The sequence below is a fragment of the Otolemur garnettii genome, unplaced genomic scaffold (genome assembly GCF_000181295.1).
Source record: "Otolemur garnettii isolate 467f Iridium unplaced genomic scaffold, OtoGar3 scaffold00077, whole genome shotgun sequence".
NCBI lineage: Eukaryota > Metazoa > Chordata > Mammalia > Primates > Galagidae > Otolemur > Otolemur garnettii.
Genome location: NW_003852472.1, coordinates 7,726,581 through 7,734,483, shown reverse-complemented (window position 1 = coordinate 7,734,483; position 7,903 = coordinate 7,726,581). Strand labels below are relative to the sequence as shown.

The window sequence follows — 7,903 nt, the reverse complement described above, 5'->3', positions numbered from 1 at the left end:
TTTTTTTTTTTCTTGCTGATTTGCTTGAGTTCTTCATAGATTGAGTCTTAATTCTGTTTTAAGCTTGTTCTTACTGTTACCATCAAACTTTGCTCCGTTAATGTCAACAGTATTGTTTTGTTTTTAAAAAACTTAACCTCTTGGTTAACCTCTTGGTTGTTTGGAAGTTAGATATCTTTCTTTTACTCTTGCTAGTAATGGTCATTGTGTTTTTGTGAACTTAGCTCTGAAGCTAACATCACTTGCAAATTAATAATACTTTTCATGAAAGATGAGAAATTAAATGGTTTCTTTTGTATCTCCTTTGTTAATTTTCTTACAATGCCTTGCTACAATTTGTATTATTTTCCCCTCCTTTTTTATAGTTTTTATTATTTTCAATTTCAAAGATGTTATTAATTTTATAACCATATTCGAGACACATTTTCCCCCTGTACACTTACCTGTCTTTAGTGCTTATACTCAGTCATATTTAACCCCTTTTATGTTTCTTATTTTTAATTAACATACATTTGTTCTGGCATAAAATTTCCAAAATTTCATTGTTTTTTTTTTTTTTTTTCAGAAAGTTTATCTCAATTATTAATCTTCTTAGTGTTATAACTCTTGAGACTATCTCTCCCTCAACACCTATACATAAACAATAACTAGATTAGGTATAAAATTCTTTGCCTACAGCCTTTTTCTTTATAGGTCTGTTTCCTCTACTCTATCATTTTTGGGATTTAACAATGTTAACAAGTTTGCAATAACCTGTTTTTCCCTTGTGAAACATCTAATTTTTTAAGGATAGAATTGTTACCTAGGGAGTTTGAACATCTTACCAATCTGTATTCTTTTCTGTTGTTACAGTTGTGGTGTTTGGTATTATGACTGTTACTGCCAAGACTCCTTGGATCATGGTCACACTTTTGATCTTTAGACTGAGTTTTCTTCCTAGAAGACATTCCTTTGACCCTTTTTTTCTTTTCTGCTTTTGCTCCATGTATTTCAACCTCTCTTTCCAGTTTTCTCTGGAGGTTAGATCCTGAGCTGTGGCCTCTGCATTTTTTATTTATTGTCACCCTTTCTCTATCTTTTTGCTAGCCTTTTCTCTTTCTTATATATATGTTTTACTCTGATACTTTAAGTTTTTTCAGTGATAAGTCTACTGATGTCTGGAGTTCATTTCTCTAACAAAGCGTTCTCGTGTCCATGCAGTTCTTCCTCATCACTTTTCTGATTTGGTTAATGTGACATTTTGTCCATGTTGTTGAGGAGATAAGCCAGTCATGGTTGTTGTTTTTAAGATTAACTGAAATTTATGTTTATTTGGAAAAATATTCATAAAACTCTTTTGAGGGAGCATGGGAATATGGAGATAAATATATTTATCAAGTTGTTCATTAAAATAGGATCTCATGTAGAATTTTTGTAGTATTAGGAAGAAAATGATCCCCTGCGTGGTGAAAAGATGAGTAAATGCAAAGACAGTTGGTTTGCTGCATTCTCGTTTACAGCATAAGTGACTTGTGGTAGACATGATTTATAAATTGTCAGTGAAGTATATACAAGTTATGTTTCACAACTGCATGTGTTTCTCTCAAAACGTGGTAACAGCCTGTAGTCCCAGCTACCCGGGAGGCTGAGGCAAGAGAATTGCTTAAGCCCAAGAGTTTGAGGTTGCTGTGAGCTGTGATGTCATAGCACTCTACTGAGGGCAACGTGTTGAGACTCTGACTCAAAAACAAACAAACAAAAACCCCCCAAAACCTGGTAACAAATCAAACTTGGAATCAGAAAATAAATCTCATAGATAGGCAGTTTTTGCACATAGGTCTTTAAAAATTGTTTCTGAGTAAATTTATTATTTATTTTTTATATTATTAGTTTTTTATTTCAGGTTAATGTGAGGGTACAACCAGATCACCGTATTTGAGTCTGTTAGGTAGAGTCCCTCTTGCAGTAGTGTCCTGCACTCAAAAGATGTGCCGTACATCCCTACGTTGTGCTCATTAAGTGGAAGCACCCCAAACCCCCCTACTTCCCTCTCTCTCCTCTCGTTTGCTCCCTCCCCCCAACATGAATTGAAATCCATTTTTCTCCAATGTGGTTGTGAATAAGATCATCTACTGGCTTCATATTAATATTGAATACATTAGATATTTGCTTTTCCATTCTTGTGATGCTTTACTAAGAAGAATGTGTTTCAATTCCATCCAGGTTAATACAAAAGATGTAAAAATCTCCATTGTTTTATGGCTGAATAGTATTCCATGGTATACATATACCACAGTTTGTTAATCCATTCCTGAGTTAATGGGCATTTAGGTTGTTTCCACACCTTGGCTGTTGTAAATTGAGCTGCAGTAAACAATCTAATGCGAATGTCTTTATGATAGAAGGGTTTTTTTCTTTCTTCTGGGTAGATGCCTAGTAATGGGATTGCAGGGTCAAATGGGAGGTCGAATTTGAGTTCCTTGAGGATTCTCCATACTTCCTTCCAAAGAGGCTTTATTAGTTTCCAGTTCTACCAACAGTGTAAAAGTGTTCCTTTCTCTCCACATCCATCGTAGCACCTGCAACTTTGGGACTTTGTGATGTGGGCCAGCTGTACTGGGGTTCTTGATATCTTAGGGTGGTTTTGATTTGCATTTCTCTGATGATTAGGGATAATGAGCATTTTATCATGTTTGTTAGCCATTTGTCTATCTTCCTCAGGGAAGGTTCTCTTCATGTCTCTTGCCCAGTGATAGATGGGATTATTTGCTCTTTTTGTTGATTAATCTGAGTTCTGTATAGGTCCCAGTTATCAAGTCTTTGTCAGATTTGTAACATGCAGATATCTTTCCTCATTCTCAAGGTTGTCTTTTTGCTTTGATTGTTGTGTTGTTAGCTTTGCAGACGCTTTCCAGTTCAAGTCCCATTTGTTTATTTTTGTTGTCGCAATTGCCACTGAAGTCGTCTTCATAAAATCTTTCCCCAGGCCAACATCCTAAAGAGTTTTCCCACACTTTTTTCTAGGATTTTTATCATTTCATGCCTTAGATTTAAATCTTTTATTCATCTTGAATCAATTTTTGTAAGTAGTGAAAGGTGTAGGTCCAGTTTCAGTTATTTATGTGTGTTTATCCAGTTCTCCGAGCACCATTTATGAAATAGGGATTTTTTTTCCCTATGCATTTGTTTGGTTTAATCAAAGATCAGATGGGTATAAGAGACTTGTGTCATCTCTTGGTTTTCTATTCACTTCCAGCCAGATGCTTATTTAATATCTTCCTTATTGCCTTTGGTGGATCTTCCTTGCTGCCAATCAGTTGTTGAGTCCTTAGACACTTGGTAGTGGCTTTTGAATTGCAATAGGAATCGCATATCTAGGAAAAGATATGTTGAAATTTTCCTAGTAAGTATAGATCCAGCCTCTTTAGTGTTATTTTAGGTCAGATGAGACCAGAGATGGACACAGGATGTCAGTTGCTTTCCCTTCCAGTCCAAACAAAGAATGGGATGACATGGGTAATTTATTCAGTAGCTAGGAATATTGAAGAGGAAGCTGAGCAGGTGTCTCTTGTACTTTTGGTATGCATGGGATCCAATACAAAATACTCCCTGAAGGTTCTGAGTCTCAGTTATGAGAGACTCCTATTTTTCATTTCTGCCTTATTTCAGTGGTAGAACTTTTGTTCAAAATTATGTGTTACTAATAATGGTGATTTCAGGCACTTTTTTTTTTTTCTGACTTTAATGAAACTGGCCCCAGAGTTTGAGTTTAAATTTGAAAGTGGCATTAATTGATGTTTGAAATAGACATTAGTATGGTTAAGGTAATATCCTCTTCTTTGTTAAACATTTTTTCTTTTAAATGATTAGTGACTTTTGAATACCTTTTTGGAACCTGTTGAGATAATAACATACATAGTTTTTATTTTATTTGTTGATAGTATGTATTATTTAATTGTATTCGCTAAAATTAAAAAACTGCTACAGTTCAGGGATTGTTTCTCCTTTAGTTAAGTTGAATTTCTCTCTCAATATACTGTTATGTTTGATTATTTTTTCATAGGTTTTGCAAATGTATCCATAAAAATAATTGATCCATTGTCTTTTCTTTCCATTTGCAGGTTTTTGATACTATGATTATGCTAAATTTATGGGTTATTTGGTGCATATCTATCTTTTTATGTATTGGAAAAGATGATATAATAACCATTTTTTAGTATTTATAATTGATTTTAGCCAGAAGGCTGAGAAGTGATCATTTTTGAATATTTAAATATATTCCTGGGATATCATGGAATACATGAAATAGTTTGAGATGGTTCTTTAACAGTATTTGCTTTATATCATGTTTACTATTCACATGATCATTTTCTCTAGTGAATTTAATTATCTGTTTGTTCCAGAAATCATCCTTGTCTTTTGGATTTCAAACATATTAACATATATGCATACTTATGTCATGGTTTTATACTTTGATGTCCTTCAATTCTATGAATATATCATTTTTTGTCATTTCTAATCTTATATATTTGTCTTATCTCTTTTTTCTTAATTTGATTGCCACATGATTTTCTTATAGATATATTTTTATTCAGAGAATTATACCCCTGTCTTGATTAATCATGCTATTTCTTCCATTTTTTAAGAGGGAGAATGTATGCTGCAGATTTTAATTCCTTTATTAGTTTTGTTGTATTTTTTTCTTATTTTCTTCTGCTTCCTTTTGATCTCAGCCAGTATCACCTGACTTTTACTTTTTAATTAAGACATAATGCAAATACTATAAAATGTACAGTTCTTGAGAATTCAGTTTGATGAGTCTTGACATTATATACAGCTATGTAGCTCATACCCCAGTGTAAAATATATTTAATAGAATATTTCTATTACCCCAAATAATTCCTTGACAAATAAATTTTCCCACTCTGTGGCTTACATATTCATTTCTTAATGCAGTACACCCCCTTATCTGCAGAGGATACATTCCAGGACTCCTAGTGGATGCCTGAAACTGTGGCTAGTACTGAGCCATATATATAAATTATACTTTTTCCTATATGTACATAGCTATGATAAAGTTTAATTTATGAGTTAGGAACAGGAAGAGATTAATAGCAATACTGATAGAATAATTATAACAATTTAAGTTGTTATAATAAATATAACAACTGTAATAAAAGTTATGTGAATGTGATATGTCTTTGTTTCTCTTAAAATAGCTTATTGTACTTACCCTTACTGATCACTTGATGATGTGATATGATAAAATTACAACATGATGAGATGAAGTAAGATGAATGACATAGGCATTGTGACGTAGAGCTAGGCTACTACTGACCTGGCCTTTAGTTAGACATAGAGTCTTCTACTTTGGGTGATCCCAATCATCTACTCTCGACACTGTCAGGAGCAAACAAATGTCTGTGACTAAGGTGCAGGGAGCCCAGGAAGCACGGACACACTGGGCAAAGGTATGACTCATGTCCCTGGTGGGATGGAGCAGGACTACGTGAGATTTCATCATGCTACTCAGAATGGCACAGTATTGAAAACTTTCTAATTGTTTATTTCTAGAATTTTCCATTTAATATTTTTGGACTGCAGTTGATCAATTGATTGTGAGTAACTGAAACAACAGAAAACAAAACTGCAGAAAATGAGAAAAGATGCAGTATTGTGCCTTTTGATGAACAGCCATTTTAAACTGGATTAAATTCAATTTCAGGATTGAATTTGATTCAATCCAATTTACCACTTTTATTCTTTACTGTTCAGGACCTTTTGATTCCTGTGAGAAAATCTCAGTCTGCATCAATGTTATGAAATATTTTGCTATATTTTCTTCCAGAAAATTTATGGTTCTAGCTTTTATGTTAGGGTCTGTGATCCATGTGAAATTCATTTTCCTACATGGAATGTGGTAGAAGTTGAGGTTTGGTTTACTCTGCACAATTTTTTAATTATTCTGAAAACAATTTGCTAAAAATTTCTTTTCCTCGTTAAATTGATAAAGAACTTTCTTTTTTTTTTTTTTTTTTTAGACAGTCTTACTTTGTCATCCTCTGTAGAGTACTATGGTGTCAGAGTTCACAGCAACCTCAAACTCTTGGGCTCAAGTGATCCTCATGCCTCAGCCTCCTAAGTAGCTGGGACTACAGGCATCCCCCCAAACACCCAGCTATTTTTAGAGATGGGGTCTCGCTCTTCCTCAGGCTGTGGTGAGCTCAGAAATCTCCCCACCTCTGCCTCCAAGAGTGCTAGTGATTAAGAACTTCGATTTCCATTGGCCTGAAATGTGGCAGTCTGTTTTTGGATTCTCTGTTCTATTTTTTAATCTATTCTGTTTTATATACTGAAACAGTGTGTAAATATTCCATACTGTCTTGATTGTAACCGTTTTATGCAAAATCCTGAAATCAGGCCGTGTAGGTGTGGAAACTTTATTTATCTTTATCAAAATTATTGCAGTTATTCTAGATCCTTTATAGTTCCACAGGGATTGTAAAATCACCTCGTAAATTTCATCCACAAAACTATCACACAAATTTATAGATAAATTTTAATAGACTGACATACTGACAATGGTAAGTCGTCCAGTCTGTAAAAAGGGCATGTCCTTCCATTTCTCTAGGTCCCATTGAACTTCTCTCAACAATGTTTTGCATTTTTTCCTTGTAGATGATTTATGCATCTTTCATTAGATTCCTTCCCAGGAACTTGATTTCAATGCCATCATAAATTACATTGTTTTTAAGTTTCACTTTTCAGATCTTTAGCTACTAGTGTGTAGAAATACAATTGTTTTTAAAATTGATTTTATATTCTGTTAACTTCCTAGTCCTAGCAGTGTTTGATGGCTTCCATAAGATTTTTTTTATATACTTAAAGATGATTTCTGTAAATAACATTTAATTCTTCTTTTCTAATTTGTGTATGTTTTATCGTTCTTTTCTTGCCTTATTCTACCAGCTCAGATTACTTGAAGTGATAAGAGAAGATATTTTTGTATTTCCTTCTTGATTTTAGGAAAACTTCTTCACCACTCAGTATGAAGTGAGTTGTAAACTTTTTTGTTTCATGTTTTTATCATACTAAGTTCCATCTGTTCCAAATTGCTGAGCTTTTTTAAATCTTGAACAGGTGTTGACTTTTGTCAAATGCTTTCTCTGTAGCTATCAAAATGATCACATGATTTTGTTTTTATTCTGTTAACGTAGATGACATTGACATTTTCGAGCCAACCTTCTATAGGAACATGCCATAGTTAGTCATGGTGGATTTTCTTGTTCAGATATAACTGGGTTTGGTAATAATTTGGTAAAGATTTGCTAATATTTTGGTAAAGATTTTGACATCTATGTTTTATGAGGTATGTTGGTCTGTACTTTTATTTTTTTATAGTGTCCTTGTCAAGTTTCAGGATTAGGTTTATGCTGGCCTTATAAAATGAGTTGGGAAGTAGTTTTTCCTCCACTCTGTTTTGAAAGACTTTGCTTAAGATTGATATTTTTCTTCCTTAAATATTTATTTGAAGCCATTTAGATGTATACTTCTTGGATAGAAGGATTTTTTTCCCTCAAATTATGTTATAAAAATTTCTAGTTATACAGAAAGGTTGAATAAGTTTTACAGTGACCACCCAACTACTTATCTCACTGATTCTACAATATTATGTCTTTCTCTGTGGAGGCTTTCCTTTCTTTCTTTCTTTCTTTTTTTTTTTTTTTGGCTGGGTCTGGGTTTGAACCTGCCCCCTCTGGCATTTGGGGCTGGTGCCCTATTCCTTTGAGCCACAGGCACCGCCCTGTGGAAGCTTTTTCATTACGGAGTACTTTAAGATAACAGAACTATTTAGATTTTCCTTTTTATTCTTGCATTACCTTGTCACTTTTGTAGCTGAAGGAATTTGTTCATTTTAAACTCT

General features: G+C 33.6%; 1 protein-coding gene and 1 pseudogene across 3 annotated transcripts in view; both read left to right on the top strand.

Annotated features, from left to right (window-relative positions):
• Positions 1-4,108, top strand: part of LOC105887377 — a 14,909-nt pseudogene extending 10,801 nt beyond the window's left edge.
• Positions 1-7,903, top strand: part of CALN1 (calneuron 1) — a 501,474-nt gene that overhangs the window by 275,102 nt on the left and 218,469 nt on the right. The gene's annotated exons all lie outside the window — the stretch shown is intronic.